The 20,985-nt window shown below is 37.9% G+C and overlaps 1 protein-coding gene across 10 annotated transcripts in view; it reads left to right on the forward strand.

Moving 5' to 3' along the window:
- The window catches only part of R3HDM1 (R3H domain containing 1), a 161,544-nt gene that overhangs the window by 11,233 nt on the left and 129,326 nt on the right, over positions 1-20,985 (forward strand). The gene's annotated exons all lie outside the window — the stretch shown is intronic.

The following is a 20,985-nucleotide window of genomic DNA, read 5'->3' on the forward strand; positions in this document are numbered from 1 at the left end:
TGGGGAGTTTTCTTTGTGTAGGCCCAAAACGTGCCTCCTTTTCCTACTTGTACTCCAAATGAATAGAATAGAGTAGTAACCTTCCTGGTATACTCAGTGGGTAATAATCTCCCCTTTTTTATATATATGGTTCAGCATCCTCCTTAGGCTTATAGGTTGTGTTCTGTTTGAAAAGCTAAATGTGGTCCTCATAATAGTGTATTGGGTCTTGTCACAGAACTAAACACATGAAAGCTGTGTGAATTTAGTTTTTTTTTTTCTTACCACTGGGAAGAAGTATTTGAAGGAGTTTTTTTAATCTGTTTTTAAATTATTTTGATAATGATTAATTCAATTTGAGGAAACAGCCTCAGATTTAAGTGCTTGTACTTAGGCATTTTTGCCAGCTTCTGTACCTTGCAGTCAAACTTGTTTCACTTTTATTGTTCAGTACTTTCAGTTTGTAAGCATCTGGAGACTGACCAAAAAGCCAAACCAGTGGGTAATAATCTCCCCTTTTTTATATATATATGGTAACCAGTGTAGAGTAAATATGAATACAAAATGCACAGATGGTAAATATACCATTTGATGAATTTTTGACAGAGCATATACATCTTTCCAGTATCTGTATCCATGATGATTAAAAACATCACCATTATCTCAGAAAGTCTTCTTGTTCTTTCCTGTGTATTCCCATGCCTCAAGAAGTAATCAAAGTTCTGATTTTTCTCTACTGTGTAGAAAAAACATTATATTTGCCTGTTACCCAATTTATGCGAATGAAATCATACAGAATACACTTGCTCTCTTTGTGTGCAAGGCTTCTTTCAAAATCAACGTGTGTTTCAAATCCATTTTGTTGCATATACAAATGTTGTTTTTCTATTTCCAAGTTGAATAAATTTCATTGAATAAATACTTGTTTCATTTGTCACTATGTTGATGATTATCTGTACTATCTTGATCCTTTTATTGTTTAGAAAATCATGTGACTCACATGCGAAAAGGTTTAAAATTCTCAAATAAGAAATACATGTTAGTGTGCAGTACAATGCACACAAGCTTTTTAATTTTAAATACACTTGGAAGGCAGAGTTGAGATGGAGAATGACAGGGAGAATCTTCTATCTACTGGTTCTGTCTTCCCAGATGGCTGAAAAGAACAGGGCTGGGCCAGGCAGAGAAAAAGCCAGGAACCTAGAGCTGCTTCCAGGTCTCCCAAGTAGGTTAGGGTACCAAGGCCTTGGACTGTCTTGTGCTGCCTTTTCAGGTGCATTAGAGGAGAGCTGGATCCATAATGGAGCAGCCTGGTCTTGAACCAGCACCTAGATGGGATGTTGGTGGTTCAGATAGTGGCTTTACTCCCGTTGGCACAGTGCCACCCCTCACTAGTTCTTTTATTATTGTTTTCCTTTACTTCTTTATTTTACTAGTTCATGGAATTAGTTAAAAGTAGGCCGGCTGTAAATGTGAATACTGCCAAATGCTATAGGATTTCTTGCTATTCTCAGTAATATAAAAAGTAGATAGGAAGATTACTTTAAAGCATTCTCCTTTTTATAAGTTTCGGACTTTCCTGTTAAAACCTTAGAATTAACTTGCTTTTGCCTATGTCATTGATTAAATTTAGTAATTGGTATTTCTGTTAATTATGTGTATTTTAGTGTACAGTTTTCCCATCCTGCATTTTATCTACATTTACAGCTCAGCTGATACTAAGCCAAGAGCATCCACCAGGTCTCCCACCCCGGTGTCGGGAGGGGGAAGAGTGTAGAGTCCCAAGGCTTTGAGGGAGCCTAATGGAAAGCGCGGCAGCCAGGATAGGAACCAGCACCCATATGGGATCCTGGCAGATGCAAGGTCTTAAGTAGAAGTCTTTAAAGAATGTCAGTCTGCAAATATCACATATTGTATGATTTCTTTTCTAGAATATTTCCAGAATAGGCAAATCTATGCAGACAGAATAAAGCAGGTTATATTTCTCTAGGGTTTGAGAGGAAGAACAGGAAGTGATTCTTGAGATAATATGGTACTCTTGTGGAGTAATGAAAACTTTGTAAACAAAAGTTGGTTATGCAACATTGTGAATTCACTAAATACCGCTGATTTAAACCTTTAAAATCTCTCATTGTTTTACAAGATTTTTCACCTCAATTTAAAAAAAAAAAGACTGTTAGCCTGACATCAATTTTCCACATGAATCAGTCTTGATCCAGAGATTTTTTTCAGTTTTTAATGAACTTTATTACTTTTTGATAAACATTACTATCAGTTCTTCCTGTTGCAACTTTTTAAATGACAGATTTTAGTTTAAAATCTTATAGCCTTATCTAGGTTGTCTTTTCCATCATCTTTTCATATGACAATTTAAAAATTAATTTTTCTGTTTTCCATTATGCCACAGAGAAATTTTGTCTTGGTGTGTTATTCACTGTACACATTCTACAGCGTTTTTAAAGGTTGTTTTGATTATGGATGATTCTTAAATGAAAACGAGAGAAGAAAGTGTAATTTAGCATTAGCATATGAGCTGTTATGTAGATTTTATTTATTTCAGTATTGAGATGCAGAACACAGTGATAAAACAGGTGCCAGAATTAACTGATTATTAAATGCAATTTGTGACTATCACTTGCACTTTCAGAAAGGACTTATCCATCTTTCTAGATAACATTTTTTCTTGCTTTACGTGACATTTGTGAAAATGTCAACAAAGGTGTTAACTCTAGGTCAAAGGACTTCTTAATTTATGAAAGTGACATTGAGAACACAGAAATAACTGCTTATTAAATTGTCTTTAAAGGCATACAGACATACCTCTGGCTCAACTCTAATGGGAATTAATTTGAGTCAAAGTTTATATAAAAAGTTACATCTTCTGCTCTTCTTTTTCTTTTCATGTTTTCTATGAAATGTTAGAATCTCAGTAGATGATCTTTTAAAATTAACTATAAGAGGCATAGATTTACACCTGCGTTTTTCATCCACAATGGTGAAAACTAATTGATAACATTAATTCAATTTCTTTTCAATGTTCTGTCATAATATTTGAATCCAGTCATTTTGTGTCATGTCCTTTTGTATCGCAGAACTCCTTCTACCTGGCATCTTAGGTTTCAGAGCTATTACAGTAGTTGCCCTTCATGCACAACTGGTATATTCTAGAACTGAGTGGATTCCTGAAACCTCAGATAGTTTCTCCCAGTTTTTAAATCGGGCATGGGAAGAGATTGACAATAATAACACTAAAATAGAACAGGTATAGTATACTATAATAAAATTTAACTTTTAAGTGTGATTCAAATATCTCGTATTATGCTCAGCCTTCTTGTGATGTATGAGGTGATAAAATGCTACCTGTTGAGATGTGAAGTAAGGTGATGAGATAGCCCATAAAGTAACCACTGGGGTTACTACAAAGGGTTACTTGAATTAAATGGATTGTGAGTACAGCAATAGTTGATGTGGTAACCAGTGGAACTACTAAGTGACTAATGAGTGATAGTTTATGAAGTATGAAAGTGGTGGACAGAGAAATGATTCACATTACCAGCAAGACAGAGTAGGATGACATAATGTTTCTACATGCTGTTCACAATGGCATGCAATTTAAATTTAAATTTTCTGCAGTGTTTCAGACTAGCATTGGGTATTGAAACCATAGTAAGTGAAACCACAAGTAACGTATACTACTGAATTTGCCCAAAGATAACTAATAGCTAATAATTCAGCCAGGACTTAAACTTTAAACATAACTTCATGCTATCCAAAGTATAAGTTATTATGGGAGTTAACCAGGCCAATTAATATGCCTTTTGTTTCCTGGGATCTAATGGAGGCAAATTATTTGGAACATTTAGTATAACTAGCTTCTCAGACATATTACAGTTATACTCCATATCTGATTTAACTATAATGTTGTGGTTAAAAATCCTACTTGCTTACAGCTAATTGCTTTTGTACTTAGAAGACCTTTCCTGTTGACTCACTTCTATCACTTAGGGAGATAAAAATATCTATTAGTACTATTGAATAAATGACTGGCATGTGGTCCAACTTTTTATAGGTACTCTCTAGTTAGTTGATTCAGATGAGTTCTAATTTACTCTGATCACAGTTTCAACATTAATTGGGCACCTGGTAGTGATTTTCTGTCAATCTATTATTAAAACTTTTATCTGGCCATTTTGGTGGAACTGGTTAATAGATTCAGCCAGGCTGATATGTCTCTTTTTTTCTCGTAGAAGGTCAGAAAAAAGAATTAGAAATGGGAGAGACTGCCCATCATAGATAGACTAATAGTAAAAAACTGAAAGCTGAAATCAGTGAAGAAAGTGTGATCATGGAAAGCATCCATCAAGTAGTTTAAAGGCACAGATACTTAACATCATATAATGTAGCTGTAAATTTTCAGTGTTGACTTTTTAAAAAAAACCTGCCAAGGTTGCCATATTACATACTGATATTCTGTTTGTAAAAGAATAATGAAAAACAGAGTATTGCAACAGTCATCTACAAAATGTATTTTTTTCTGTTTTTTGTTTCTGTTTTGCGGGTGCATTAAAATGAAATCATTGAATTTGCATAGGAACACTGACGTTTATTTCAAACTCACCATTGCCAAATTATTTGTCTTGTGCTAGAAGAACTTGTTCAAGTGGAATATTCTAATTATTTAGCTTTTTAAATTGAGTAGAATATCAGAAATAATTGTTACACTGATTTGAAAATGTTTTTCATTATTTGATTCATTAAGCTTTAGGTTTTAAATCAGTTTACATTGAGGCAAATATTTATTTTCACGTGAAAATGATGTCTTGTTTCCAGTATTTATTTTGAAGCAATAAATGAACCTGCACTGCCTAGTGTCTGCTAATTGCAGAATTGAGAAGTCAGCATAAATTGTCAGTGATATAAGTAAAAAGTAGCTTCAGGGTGACAGTCTCAGTTTTTTATTTCACAGAAGATAAATTTAACTCCCATTGCCTTCTATTCGCTCTCCACATGTCCATAGTTGCCCAGACCAGGCCATGTTGAAGCCAAGTTAATTCTCAATATGATTCTTCCATGTGACTAACAAGGATGCAAATATTTGAGATGCTGTTTAGGGTGTTGATGTTTAACTGGCAAAATTCTGAACTCCAACTTTCTCACTTGGTTGTACTTTAGATTTTTTTTTAAAAGACTTTATTTTTATTGGAAAGACAGGTATACATAGAGAAGGCGAGACATAGAGGAAGCTCTTCCATCCGATGATTCATTCCCAAAGTGGCTGCAACGGCCAGAGCTAAGCTGGTCTGAAGCCAGGCTCCTGGAGCCTCTTCCAGGTCTCCCACACGGGTGCAGGGTCCCAAGGCTTTGGCCCGTCCCCCATACTTTCCCAGGCCACAAGCAGGGAGCTGGATGGGAATGGTGCCGCCGGGATTAGAACCAGCACCCATCTGGGATCCAGGAACATGCAAGGTGAGGACTTCAGCAGCTAGTCTACCATGCCAGGCCTGTATTACAGATTTTTTTTTTTAAAGATTTATTTTATTTTTATTTCAAAGTCAGATATACTGAGAGGAGGAGAGATAGAGAGGAAGTGGAGTTGCCGGGATTAGAACCAGCGGCCACATGGGATCAAGGCGAGCACCTTAGCCACTAGGCCACGCTGCCAAGCCCGATTTTTAAAAATATCTTCTTACTGGAGCCAGTGCTGTGGCATAGCAGACTAAAGCCTTCACCTTTTGCACTGCACTTATTCAACTCCCGGCTGTTTTACTTCTTCCACGTATCCCACATGGGTTCAGGATCCCAAGAACTTGAGCTGTCCTCTGCTGCTTTTCCAGGCCACAAATTGGGAGCTGGATGGGAAGTGGAGCAGCCAGGATATGAACTGACATTCATAGGGGATGCTGGCACTTGCAGGTGAGCATTTGCTGAATGAGATTTTGCAAGCTCATCTTACCTTTTTTTTTTTAAGATTTATTTTCTTTTTATTGGAAAGGCAGATACATAGAGAGGAGGAAAGACAGAAAGGAAGATCATCCGTCTGATGATTCAGTCCCCAAGTGAGCGTAATGACCTGCGCCGGGCTGATCCAAAGCCAGGAGCCAGGTCTCCCACTTGGGTTCAGGGTCCCAAGGCTTTGGGCCGTCCTCCACTGCTTTCCCCAGCCACAAGCAGCGAGCTGGAAGGAAGCGGTGCTGCTGGGATTAGAACAAGCACCCATATGGGATCCTGGCACATGCAAGGCGAGGACTTTAGCCACTACACCATCGCGCCAGACCCTTCTCTTACTAAACCAGGATAGAAAGATGAATAGGTATATAGTTATAAATAGATTTTTTTAAGGATTTGCTAATTTAAAAGGCAGAATTACAGAGATGGAGAGACATAGAGAGAGGTATTTTCCATCCTCTGGTTCACTTTCCACATATCCACAAAATCAAGAGTGGACCAAGTCAAAGACAGAACCTTGTAAGCTGTATCCAGATTCCCATAGAAATGCGTGGGCTCAAGTATTTGGACCATCTTCTATTGCTTTCTAGGCACAATAGAAAACATCTGAATTTGAAATAAAGCAGCTAGGATTGTGATACCCATATTGGATGCCCACATTACAGGTGATAGTTAAACCTACTCTGCCACAGTTCTGGTTCCCAGGATAGAATACTGAGTGAAGTAAATTTTATTAAGCAGATCAGCTTAATAGCCCGTTTCTTATTAACATTGCTCATTGTCTAGTCTCTGAAGTTCTAGTTATGTGCATTTTTAAAAATATTCCTGAACTTAAATTTAGCCCAACTAGAGAAAAGGCTGTGTGTTTCATATTGTAATGAATTGCAGTACTCAGATTTTTTTTATGAATCAGTATGTCTTATAGTATTCTACTAAATGTGTGATGGCAAAAGGCGAACAGTAATGATTTGTGTAAAATTTTCAAAAGTTCTGGATTAACAATGTTTCTAGATTATCACTAATAAAGGAGGAGCAGGCAGGAATTTATCTGCAGCAGTGGCAGAAGGACTAAGAAACATCAAAATATGACTCTTCATGACCTCTAAGGAAAGAAGATTGGGCTTGGCTTCCACGAGATTGCCACAGCTCAATCTGATAATTTTTTTAAAGGTTTAATTTTATTGGAAAGCCAGATTTTACAGAGAGGAGAAACAAAGAGGAGAGTCTTCCTTTCACTTGGTCAAACTCCAAATGGCTGCAATAGCCAGAGCTGAGCTAATCTGAAGCTGGATCCAGGAGCTTTTTGCTGGTTTCACATATGGGAGCAGGGGCCCAAGGACTTGAGCCATCCTCTGCTGCTTTCCCAGGCCATAAGCAGAGAGCTGGGTTGGAAGTAGAGCGGCTGGGACATTAACTGACACCCACACGGGATGCTGGCACTAATAGGTGAAGAATTAGTATGTTATGACACTGTGTGAGCCCCAATCTCATGGTCTTAATCAACATTTTTTACATTTCTATTACGATTGCAAAATATGCTTTGAAGTGGTTTTTTTTTTAACAGTTTATATAGTTGCATAACCTAGCATGTTGAAATTTACTGTCCAATATAGAGTCTGTTTTTTCTTTCCTTTTTTGCTTTCGTTTTGTTTGGGTTTTAAGCTCATCTGAAAGGATGGTGGTGGAACAGAGAGACAGACAGAGATAATCTTCATCTGGTGTACACTTTCCAAAATGGCCACAAAATCCTGGGCTTTTGCAGCTGAATCCTGGGGTACAGAACTTCATCCAGGTCCAATGTGAGTGGCAGGGGCCCTTAGGCCATTTTCTGCTGCTTTCTCAGGCACATTAGTGGAAAGCTAAGCAACTGGGGTTCAGATTGGCATTTGTAGATAGTGACTTAACCCACTGCACCATACTGCTGGTTGCCGTGCAGATTTTCTTAGAGAGATTTTTGAACAGATACATTGAGATTCAATTCACCCACTATAAATTTCACTCTGTTTGCTGAGTTTTGGTATTTGGTATTTCCACTTATATAGCTTTCACCAAATCTAATGTTAGAATATTTTCATCACTCCAAATAGGAAGAGTATACTTACAAGTACCTCCCACATCCTCCCCCTTTTCTCACCACTTATCATTCATTGCTGAAGGCTTGCCTGTTCTATGCATTGCATATATGTGAACTTGCATAATAGGTGGTCTTTTATATCTTAGCATTTTCAAGGTTCCTCATGTTGTATGAGTCAGTACCTTAACTTTTTTATTAAATGGCATACTACTGTATAAATATCATGTTTCCTCCATGCTTGAATTTGTAAATTTGGGGTTTTTAAACTTGATTATCAGCACTGCTATAAACATTCATAGACAAAGTTTTTGTCTTATTTCTCTTGGGTATATACCTAGCGGTGCACTGGTCACATGATAATAAGCTTAGCCACTGACCAACTGCCAAACCATTTTCCAAGGTGACTACACTATTTTGCATTTGTATTAGAATATATGGCAGTTTTGGTTTCTCCTCGTCCTTGCTTTTTACTGTCTGTTTTTGCTTTGGGGTAGCAGGGAGGCACATAGAGAGCTCTAGTACTCTGATTTACTTTCCACATAGCCACAACTGCCAAGGCTGTGCCACAACTGAAGTCAGAAATCAGGAATACAGATGCCTTCCAGATGGGTGTCAGGACACGTTTTACTTAAGGCATCATCACTGTCTCTGAGCGTTTGTGCTACATATTGGAGTCAGGACTAGCAACCATCAATCCAGCCCAAACAGTCTACAGTGAGACACAGGTGTCTTTTTAGCTAGTCTAAATGCCCATTCCCTGTTTTATTGTTGTTCTTATCATGGTAGGTGTGAGTATGTTTTGATTTTACTTCTCTGGTGACTGAAGATTTTCAGTGTCTTTTCATTTGCTTATTATTTATCAGTGGTAATTAATTTTAAAAGATTACATTTATTTGAAAGATAGAGATAGAAAGAGGGCAGGTTCACTCCCCAAGTAGCCACAGTGGCTGGGGTTGTCCCACGCTATAACCTGGAGCTTCTCCTGCTCTTCTCTGGATGCAGGGGACCAACCACTTTGGCCATCCTTCACTGCACATTAGCAGGGGACTGGATTGGAAATGGAACAACTGGACCTCCAGTTGACACACATTTGGGATGCCAGCATCACAGCAGCTTTACATGATACGCCACACTACCTGGCTGAGTGACAATTTTTATAGACTTAGGTTTGTGTACATTGTGTAACTCTTATTCATTTTATGGTTATTCAGTATTTAGACTGTTTTTCTTATTAAGTACATATGTAGACTAGTATGTTCATCAGGAAGAACTAGAATCTTAATGTATCATCACTGTTTCCTGTAGTTTCTTGTTAGAAAAGTCATTATTATTGTTTTGGACAGTCCTAGTTCATGCCTGTTATTGTGACATAATTATAAAAGTGCCATCTTTGATTTATTTGAAAGAGCTACAGAGAGGGAGAGAAAGAAAAAAGAAAGGTTTTCCTTATCGTGGTTCATACCTCAGATGGATGCAACAACATAGCCTAATCCAAGCCGAAACCAGGATCCAGGAGTTTCTTGTATGTGCCAAGGGCCGAAGAACTTAGTCCATTTTCTGCTTCTTTTCTCAAACCAATAGCAGGGAGCTGGATTGGAATCTGGCACCCAAACCGGTAGCCATGTGGATGCCAGCATTGCCAGCTGGGCTTTACCAGCTTTGCTACAATGCCAACCCTGTTCAGGTTTTTAGATGGGATTTTTGTTTATTTGTTTTTTTTTCTGGATGTACAACTTTGTCTTTAAGTTGAGAGGATACTTTTCACTATGAAAGAAGTCATGAGACCACTAATTACTTTTGGAAAGATTTGTATTAGGACATTCACAGTTGCTAATCTCATCCCAGTACCTTTTTAGCATTAAATGACAGCCAGTTAAACAGAGATGGCAGGGTTGAGTGAGCTTTATGATGATGTTACCTGGGAAAGCTGCTTGCCATATGAAAGTGCCTGGGGTGGAATGCCACCTGCACTCCCAGTCCAGCTACTGGTTGACATACCAGGGAGTTAGTGGGTGATGCCTCACATGGTTGGGCCTCTATTACCCACGTGAGATGTCTGATTGAATTCTGGGCTCCTGATTTGGGCCTGGACCATGCCCCCAACAGTTGTGGTTGGGGAGTGTATCAGTAGGTAAAATTTAATCTCTCAGTCTCTCTTTTTCTCTTTCTCTCGTGTCTTCTCTATCTCCTCCTCCTGTTCATCTTCATCTCTTATTTCTTTTTTGATCTCTCTCTCTCTCCCCTCTTCCAAAGACACATAAAAGCAATAGTAAATTAGGGTTTGAGCTTCAGCTAAGAGAATAGCTGTTATTTTCCAGGCAGTAAGGAATTGAGGGCATTCTTTATTGAGTGCCATAGGTGTTGAAAGGATTTTTATCTAGCTTGGGTGTAATCTACAGTGTAGGATGGAAAATATCAGTCGAACGTTGGATTTTGTAGATTATGGAGGATTTTAATCTTAAGTACCAAACAAAAGGATTTTAATTATATACTCTGGGTCGGCGGGAACTTATGACAGGTTTTTTTTTAGAGAAATGTAGCATTGACACATGCTTCATTACTTTATTTGGTTGAAATTAGACCAGGGCTACATTTAAACCTTCACCTTTGCCTGTTTATGCCTTGAATCTTCTTTTTTTATTATTTTTTGAAAATGTATTTGTTTATATTGGACAGGCACAACAGATTTAGAGAGGAGAGAGAGGGAAAAAAATTTTCCATCCTCTGGCTCATTCCCCAAGTGACTGCAGCAATAGGAGCTGAGCTGATCCAAAGCCAGAAGCCAGGAGCTTCTACTAAACCTCTCACATGGGTGAAGGGGCCCAAGGCCTTCAGGCCGTCCTGTACTGCTTTCCCAGGCCATACATCAAGGACACTTGATGGGAAATGGGGCAGCCAGGACATGAACTGGCATCCATATGAGATACCAGCGCTTGCAAGGTGAGGATTTAGCCACTGAGCCATCACGCTGGGTCCCAAATCTCATTCTTTTATGCTTGTGTGTGTGCATATGTGTGTGTGTGAGAGCGTGTTTATCAGGAAATCAATTTTAAAATTCTTTTTTTTTTAATTATTTATTATTTTTAATTCATTAATTACATTGTATTATGTGACACAGTTTCATAGGTACTTGGGTTCTCCCCACCCCTCCCCAAACCTTCCCACCATGGTGGATTCCTCCACCTTGTTGCATAACCACAGCTCAAGTTCAGTTGAGATTCCCCCATTGCAAGCATATACCAAACCTAGAGTCCAGCATCTTATTGTCCAGTCAAGTTCAACGGCTTCTTAGGTATACCCTCTCTGGTCTGAAGACAGAGCCAGCAGAGTATCATCCCAGTCAATTGAAAGCTCCAACATACCATCAGCAAAAATTTACATCATTATGGAATTAATTGACATAGTAATGAGTAACTAATATGTTAAAAGTAAATGCGAGTTCCTAGCCATCTTCTGTGACCACCTCATTGACATTTCAATTTTAGTTTATACACAACATATAACATTCATAACATAACATGTTATACATAACATCATATCATCTTAAATTAAGGCAAACATGTGGAATTTAACCTTTTGGGATTGGCTCATTTCCCTTAGCATTATGGTTTCCAGTTTGGCCCATTTGGCCACAAAAAACTGCATTTTGTTTTTTTTAATAGCTGAGTAGTATTCCATGGAGTAGATGAACCATAGCTTTCTTATCCAATCCTCTGTTGATGGGCATTTTGGCTGCTTCCATGTTTTTGCAATTACTGATTGTGCTGCTATGAACATAGGGGTGCATGTTGGTTTCTCGTGTAACAGGTGTTTTGGATATATTCCTAGGAGTGCTATTGCTGGATCGTATGGTATCTAGATTTTCAGCTGTTTGAGTGTTCTCCATACTGATTTCCATAGAGGCTGTACAAGTCTGCAGTCCCACCAGCAGTGGAGTAGGGTTCCCTTATCCCCACATCCTCGCCAGCAAGTGTTGTTTATGGTTTTTTTGTATGTGTGCCATCCTTACTGGAGTTAGGTGGTACCTCATTGATGTTTTAATTTGGATAGTTAGTGTGTCACCTCCAATTTTCATTAGTATTATCAAATCTAATCTTTACTTAGGAGTACCATTCTTGAAGAAAAACAGTGCTATATAAAATTAGAACATGACTTAATTTACACAGTGTGATTTTTCAGATCTAGAAATCCAGGATAATAGAATCCTGAAAATTTCAGAGCTGTTGAACTCTGAGTAGATAATGGTCTGATATTGTCTCACTACTTCCTAGACCTTTATTTAAAATTGCATGATTAGAGAAACAGAATTCAACTTAAGAATGCTAGTTTTTATTTTTTAAATGCCTTAAACAGTGCTTTTGAAATGAAAGTATAGACTCAGGGGAATGTAAAATAGTTCCAGGAGTATTTTTCTTTTCTTTTCTTTTTATTAAGATTTATTTTTATTGCAAAATCAGATATACAGAGAGGAGGAGAGACAGAGAGGAAGACCCTGCATCCAATGATTCACTCCCCAAGTGAACGCAACAGCCAGCGCTGCGCTGATCCAAAACCAGGAGCCAGGAACCTCCTCCAGGTCTCCTATATGGGTGCAGGGTCCCAAGGCCTTGGGCCATCCTTGACTGCCTTCCCAGGCCACCAGCAGGGAGCTGGATTGGAAGTGGAGCTGCTGGGATTAGAACCGGTAGCAATATGGGATCCCTGTGCATGCAAGGCAAGGACTCTAGCTGCCCCAAAGAGTATTTTTCTACTCTCGTTTTGAAATTTAACTCCAGTAGACAAGAAATCCAATTGTGTATATTTTGGAGAATTTTTTTTAATACGCTGTGGCATGTTGAAATCAAGCTAACATCAATTGGATATCCAGATGCAAAAGAATGAAATCAAAATTCTTTATCTTACACCAAATGTAAAAATCAACTCAAAGTGGATTGAAAGCTTAAATATAATATCTGAAAATATAAAGCCACTAGAAAAACAAAAGGGCATTGCTGGAGAAAACTGCCCAGAACAGTGCTTGCATATGCTCCTGAAGCACAGGAAACAAAAGTAAGCAAATGAGATGGCCTCAAGCTACAAATGTTTTGCACAGCAAAGAAAATAATTTAAAAAGACAAATGGACAATCCATAGGATGAGAGAAGCAGCTGTAAACCAGAATTGTAGTTAAAATATAAAGAAAGAGCCTTTAGTTATTTCTTAAAACCCTGGATGGTAAAAATATTCTACTGTTAAAGGACTTTAGCATTTAACAAAAAAGTACTGTTAGTTTCCTTCAGTGATAAGTCATTGGAGTCCATCATAAGAGAGTTTATCATGTACATAACTCATATCTGTAATGTTTAACACTTTTAGACTATTATTGAGTTAGCTTTTTTCATTTTCTCTTATTTACTGCTTTCTATCGTATAAATTAAGTCACTTAAATAAAGCACTGCATAAATTGTTTTCATTTAATTTCCTGTGGAAGACAAAATTAAGCACTTAATGCTCTGTGATCTTGTTCTGCTGAACTGTTCATTCATTTGTTCTGTCAGTTATCCCTTCAGGAAAAACTAGGGAATATCTGTTGTGCACCAAACCTTGCTTTGTAAATACACAGATCAGTGATTTGGACTTTTGCCCTGGAGGAGCTCTATCTAATAAGGAGAGGCAATCTGAGAAGTGATTAGAATACCACATGATGCATTCCATTAAAAATAAGGTGTGATGAGGCACTTACCAGGTGCATTGGGACTATATAATGAGAAATTAAAAGAAGCAGCTTTCTGCCTTCTTTACTATTTCCTAACCTGTGGGATTAACCCTCTCAAGTTAAAAATAACAAAAGAAAAAGTAAAAATAATAATAATAATAACAATAAAAAGACCCTGAGCATTCTCTAAAATCCTCATGAGATTTTCTACTTCTAAGCCTGTGGTCATTTCTACTATGTGAAATAACTGTCAATTCTGTCTTTCCTTATATGTGTGTCACATGCTCTGCAAACCATTCTTCAATGCCGGTTTTTTTTTTTTTTGTGGTTTTTTTGTTTGTTTTTTGTTTTTTGAAAAATGCCCCCAGAACTTGATTTCCTGTTTATTCTCCATGGCACTTGTCATTTTGCCACATTTGTTACTCTACTGGGTTTTGAGGATAGTCATCCCTCCATATCCTCAGGATATTTTCAGGAGCCCTACGGATAACAGAATCCATGGATGTTGAAGTTCTTAATATCAGATGATTAAGTATTTCCATAAAACCCACCATAGCCTCCCATATACTTTAAATCAGCTCTAGATCACTGCTAATAGTAACACCTTGTACGTTGTGCTTAACAAATGTCTGTAGATTTGAATGTGATTAGAAAGTGTGCACTGATTTGAAAAAAACATTAGAGGTTATAATTATCACTCTAAATATTAATCTGATAAAACATTTCATAGTATATTTTTACTGTCAATCTGTGTATAATTACTTTCCTAAAAATCTTTGTAAAGAGGTTCACTCACTCTTTTCCTCTCCGCCCTCACCCCACAAACTCTCAATTTCTCTATTTATATGGTCTTCTTTGCACGCTTCCTTTGAACTGTGTGTAGTATTTTTTAAAACTGGAATCAAGCAGACATAACCTTTATACAAAATTCTTATTTTACTTGAGTCAGAGCATTTTAAATTTATATTCCTTACATTTCCAATACTTGAATTTACAGTTGTATTTTCTCCCCTCTCTTTAAAGTCACCTTGCCAGTTCTTCCCGAATTTCATAAATGAATTTCTTTCAGGGAAGATACTGAGGCCATTTAAGCAGAGTCCCTCATTTAGCTGTGTACTTTAAAAGTCTATTTAAATGTTCTTTTATGTTAGCCTTATTGTTGCTATAGCAAAGTTAATAATATGGCTTATTTACTTACATCTTCAGATTCTCATGAAGGATACATCTGAGGGACAGATCACAAGATGAGCTGGGGTAGGACCTGAACCCTAACTTGGCTTCTTACTAAAAACCATCTCAACAGAGCTGCTTTCCTAAGGCATGCCCTTGAGCATTTAAGGATTTCCTATAGGCCTGCCTCCAAAAGTTCTACCATCTCCTGGTTACATGGTCTGTGAGTGAGACATTTAACATGGCTACAAGTGTAGCCAACTGTAGCATCAAACTTTTTTCCCTTTACCAGTTTTCCATGAAGACATGTTTCTTTTCTTCAGACTTGCTAATGATCTTTCTGTAGAATTTATTAATGTCAGAGCCAATATGAAGCCAGTAATCAGAAGTTTCTTCTGGGTCTGCCATGGGGGTAGGTGTCTAGGCTTTTGGGCTGTGCTCTGCTGCTTTTCCAGGCTGCATGCAGGGAGCTGGGTGGAAAGTGGAGCAGCCAGGACACCAAATCAGCACCCATATGGCATCCCAGCAAGGTCAGGATTTAGCCAATTGAGCTATCGCTCCTGGTCCCAATTTACTTCTTAAGTCTAAGTAATATTTGTGTGTGTAGCTTCACAGCTGGAAATTTGTTCCAGGATCCTGTCCCCACCTTTGGATACCAAATCCACATATGTGCATCTCTTACACCGTAAGACAGTTTTTGCAAATGACCTGTATATAACTTCCAGTATGCTTTAAATCATCTCTACCTTACTGTAATACCTAATAAAATTTGACTGCTATGTCAATAGTTGTTATTCCACATTCTTGCGGGAATAATGATAAGGAACATGTCTGGATATATTCAGTACAGACACAACGATTATAGACCTTACTGCATAGTATGCCAGTCAGTTTCAAAGTAAACAGTGCTGGATTAAGTATTGCTGAAGGGACCTTGGAGAGCTTATGAAATGATGGGAGGCTGTAGTAAGGTGTACCTACACATCACTTAGTTTGAGTGAATTCAGCATAATGCCTGGCTGGATTCACATTCTGCATTTTGGAACTTTGTGGATTTTTTTCTCAATTTTTTAAAAATTCACAATTGTTTGAATTCATAGATATAGCATACAAGGATATTAATGACCAACTGTACTAGAGTTTTAAAATGCTTTTATACGTTTTTATGTGTTCATCTATTGGTAGATATTTAGATTGTTTCTATGCTTGAGAATAGTGCTGTGTTAAACATAAAGAGCTGTGCATACCTGTTCTGTGAATTTTTGACAAGGAACCAAGAATGCATCATGAGAAAAAGATAACCTCAGTAGATCCTGTGGAAAAATTGGATATCCACCTTCAAAAATTGATTGGATTTAAGCCCAAGACTTGTAACTAGAAAATTTCTAGAATAAAAGTAGGAAAGAGTTTCTTGATACTGGTCTTGGCAATGGTATTTCTGGATATGACACCAAAACTAAAAGTAAACACAGAAATACATGAAGCAAAAAGGCCTATGTATGGCAAATGAAACAGCCACACGAAGAAACAACCCATGAATTTGGAGAAAATATAAGACATAAGGAATTTACGTGCAGAATACATACGAAAGTACAATTTAGTAACAGCCTGATTTTAAAATGGGCAGATGACTGACCATTCCAGTGAAATCAAAGAATAAACAACAGGTACATAAAAAGTAGTGAAGCATCACTGTTCATCAGAAATTGGAAATGAAAACTACAGTTAAATGTCACTTAATGCTTTAACGATGACTGTTAAATGGGTGGATAAAAGGTAACTCTTGTACACTAATGAGGTGTAAATTGGTATAACTGTTACAGAAAATAATATGGAGTTTTCTCAAAAATCAAAAATGGAGCAGTCACTTGATCCAAGATCATTTCCAAATGTATGGTTCAGAAGTGTTAAGTATATTTGCATTTTTATGCAGCCAGTCTTTTTCATCTTGCAAACTAAATAAAACTCTGTACCCATCGAACAATAACAGTGTATTTCCACCTTCCTTACTTCTGGAGACCAAAGTTATGTTTCTGTGAATTTGACTGCTTATACCCATATATGGATACTGGTTGTATGTTTTTGTGACTGTTTCACACAGCTTAGTGTTCTCCAGGGTTGTCTGTGTTGTAAAGGCTGAATAATACTGAATTGGGCATACCTTATTTCTCATGTGTCTATCCATGGATGGTCTCAACCTCTTAAGGGTTTGCTCTGAGTCATGCTTCTGTAACAGTGACCCTAAAAATCTCCTTGAGACTTCACCTTTAATTGTTTTGGGTGTGTATCCAGAAATAAAACTGCTTGATCATACGAAAATTGAATTTTTGTTGATAATTTTTTGTTTTCATTTTTGTTTTTAAGTACTGAATAGCTAACATAGTGATGACGTTTACATTCCTATTAACAATGCACAGATATTACAGTTTGTGTTCTCCACCATTTGTTTTCTGATTTTTTAGTACTGGACATACAAGTGGTTGTAAGTTTGAATCTCTGTAGTTTTTGTTTGCATTTTCCTAGTAATTATGTATCTTTGCATGTGATTGATGGTTGTTTGACTATCCTTGAAAAATTTCAGTCAAGACTGACCGTTCATGAGTTTTTAATTAGATTATCTGACGTTTTTGTCCTTTCACTTGGTCACAGTAAAAGCTGTTTTCACAAATATCAGTAGGTTATATTACAGTATAACTTCAGAGTGTTTTAGATTATTGTAAGGTATGAGCAAAAGAATTTGCATGCATTATATCTCATTCAGAATTCCCTGTTTGAGTTTCTCAAATTTAGAGCTCATAGTACTATTAGATGTATCCAACATCTGATGAGTGCTGAGCTTAACATTCTTACACCCATGTCAGGTGGCCATTTCATAAGTATCACAGTTCTTTAAAAATCTTACATTTTCGTTGGCAGTCTTGAAAATTTTGTCTTAAACAATGCTGTATTGGGCCCGGCGGCGTGGCCTAGTGGCTAAAGTCCTCGCCTTGAATGCCCTGGGATTCCATATGGGCGCCGGTTCTAATCCCAGCAGCTCCACTTCCCATCCAGCTCCCTGCTTGTGGCCTGGGAAAGCAGTTGAGGATGGCTCAAAGCCTTGGGATCCTGCACCTGGGAGACCTGGAAGAGGTTCCAGGTTCCCGGCTTCGGATCAGTGAAGCACCGGCCGTTGCGATCACTTGGGGAGTGAATCATCGGACGAAAGGTCTTGCTCTCTGTCTCTCCTCCTCTCTGTATATCTGCCTTTCCAATAAATAAATAAATAAATCTTTTTAAAAATGCTATATAAAAGGCTTTCTATTTGGGGGAGGAATTTAAATCATCAAAATGCAATAACAAGTAAGGCAGTAGATAAAAGATGAAAACTGAAGGCTGCTAGCTGTTTGTGAAATGAAGTAATGCTTTTTTTTTAAGCTATTGATTTTTTTTTTTTAAAGAGAACGTGCGCTTAGAAATAGCTTTCTTTGCTTTCATGAATGGGAACTCTTAGGTAATCACAATTAAGCTCCCTGCTTTATATTATTTCTTGAAAATGTCTATAGCAGGGCCCTGGCGGCGTGGCCTAGCGGCTAAAGTCCTAGCTTTGAAAGCCCCGGGATCCCATATGGGCGCCGGTTCTAATCCTGGCAGCTCCACTTCCCATCTAGCTCCCTGCTTGTGGCCTGGGAAAGCAGTTGAGGACGGCCCAATGCATTGGGACCCTGCACCCGCGTGGGAGACCCGGAAGACGTTCCAGGTTCCCGGCTTTGGATCGGCGTGTACCGGTCATTGCGCCCCACTTGGGGAGTGAATCATCGGACGGAGGATCTTGCTCTCTGTCTCTCCTCCTCTGTGTATATCTGTCTGTAATAAAATGAATAAATCTTTAAAGAAAAAAAAAAAGAAAAAGAAAATATCTGTAGCAATACCAGTAGAAATCATAGTGCCCAGAAAAGGCATTTTGCTAAATAAGGGTTAATTTTAAAAATGCATGTAAAGGTCTTTGCCTTGCATGCACCACAGGGATCCGATATGGGCTCTACTTCATATTCCAGCTGCTCCATTTCCAGCTCCCTGTTTATGGCCTAGGAAAGCAGTGGAGGATGGCCCAAAGCCTTTAAAACTCTGCACCTGCATGGGAGACCCAGAAGAAGTTCCTTGCTCCTCGCTGCAGATTGACTCAGTTGTGGCCATTGTGACTACTTAGGCAGTGAATCAGTGGATAAAAGATTTTTTTCTTTTTTTTATTATTATTTACTTTTATTGGAAAGGCAGATATACACAGAGGAGGACAGAGAGAGAGGAAGGTCTTCCGCCCGATGTTTCACTCCCCACGCAGCTGCAACAGCTGGAGCTGAGCCAATCTGAAGCCAGGAGCTTCTTTCGGGTCTCCCATGCAGGTGCAAGGTCCCAAAGCTTTGGGCCATCCTTGAGTGCTTTCCCAGGCCACAAGCAGGAAGCTGGATGGGAAGCGGGGCAGCCGGGATTAGAACCAGCTTCCATATGGGATCTCGGTAAGTGCAAGGTGAGGACTTTAGCCACTATGTTATTGCACTGGGCCCAAGATGAAAGATCTTTATCTCTCCTTTTCTCTGTATATCTGACTTTGCAATAAGAACAAGTCCTTACAAAAAAATAAAAAACTGTATGTAGGGCTATGTCATTTCCTCCACCAAAACCTTTTATAAATCATGAGTTTTCTTCATATCTTAAGTGTGTGGAATTGGGTCTCCCTAAAATGCACATCTTGAACTCCTAATCTGTAATTCCTTCAAAATGGCATTATTGGGAAATAGGACAGTTGTAGTGATGGGTCATTCCAGAACATAGTGGACCCCAAAACTGGTATTTTGAGTGTTTATTAAAAAGGAGAAATATTCGTTTCCTTAGCAAGTCATTAGAAACCTTGTAATCCTCATTCCAGAATCTATCCTTCCAATACCTTGAATTCATACTTGTTGCTTTCACAGCAGTCCCAGCACACTAATACGAATACAAGGTAGTCCAATTCCGTTTTGTCCTAGCAAATTAACTTCTGCCTTTTTGCTGATGACACATTTCTGGTAAGATTTGCAGAAGTAAACTGAAAATTTAAATGGACATCACTAGTTATCAAAGAAATGTAAATCAAAACCATAGTGAGATGCCACTTCAACTGTAATATTTATTTTCAGAAAATTAGATAATAACAAATGTTGTCCAGTTAGAATCTGCATTTACTGCCAGTGGAAATATTAAAGTGCTACAGCCATGATGAGGAAAAAAGTCCAATGGTTCCTCAAACATTAAACATTTAAATGATTGACCATGAGTTAGTATATAATCCAAGAACCCCTTAAGTATATAACCAACAGAAGTGAAAATGTATGCATATAATCATTTTGCACATATAACTTAATAGTAGTCTCATAAACAGTGAACAAGCACAAGCAACATAATTGTTCATCTACTAATGTAGCAACAAACATACATGAAAAGGTACTCAGGTTCACTAGCCATTAGGGAAGTGCAAATACAGACCAGTGAGTTTTCTCCTCACCTGGGTTAGGACAGCTATCATCCACATATCAAGAAATAGCAAGTACTAGCAAGGAAATATGTGGGGAAACATAACCTAATACACCATTGGTGGGAGGGTGAATTTGTACAACCATTATGAAGACAGTATACAGATTTCTCAGAAGTATGAAAATAAGTCTGTTATGACCCCTGGATTCCACTCCTAGGAACGTACTCAAAGAGGAAATCAAATCAGTATTTGAATTACCTGGACCTACATGTCTTTACAGCTCAGCTGACAATAGTCAAGGTGTAGAATTAATCCAGTGTCCATCAACTGATCACTAGACAAATTGTAGTATATATATATGTATATAGAGAGAGAGAGGGAGAGAAAATGTAGTATAGTATGTTATATATATATATGTAATGGAATATTATTCAGCCATAACAAACGATGAAACCTAGTGTTTTGTAACAAACTGGATGCAGCTGGAGACAATTATGCTTAGTGAACTAAGCCAGTCCCCAAAAATAAATATCGTATTTGTTTTCCTTGATTTGTGATAACTACTTACAGAGTACCAAAAAGTTACATATGTAGGAGCAGTTGACATCTTGAGATTTTGTAATTGTTTATTGTC

Source organism: Ochotona princeps, chromosome 5 (genome assembly GCF_030435755.1).
Source record: "Ochotona princeps isolate mOchPri1 chromosome 5, mOchPri1.hap1, whole genome shotgun sequence".
NCBI lineage: Eukaryota > Metazoa > Chordata > Mammalia > Lagomorpha > Ochotonidae > Ochotona > Ochotona princeps.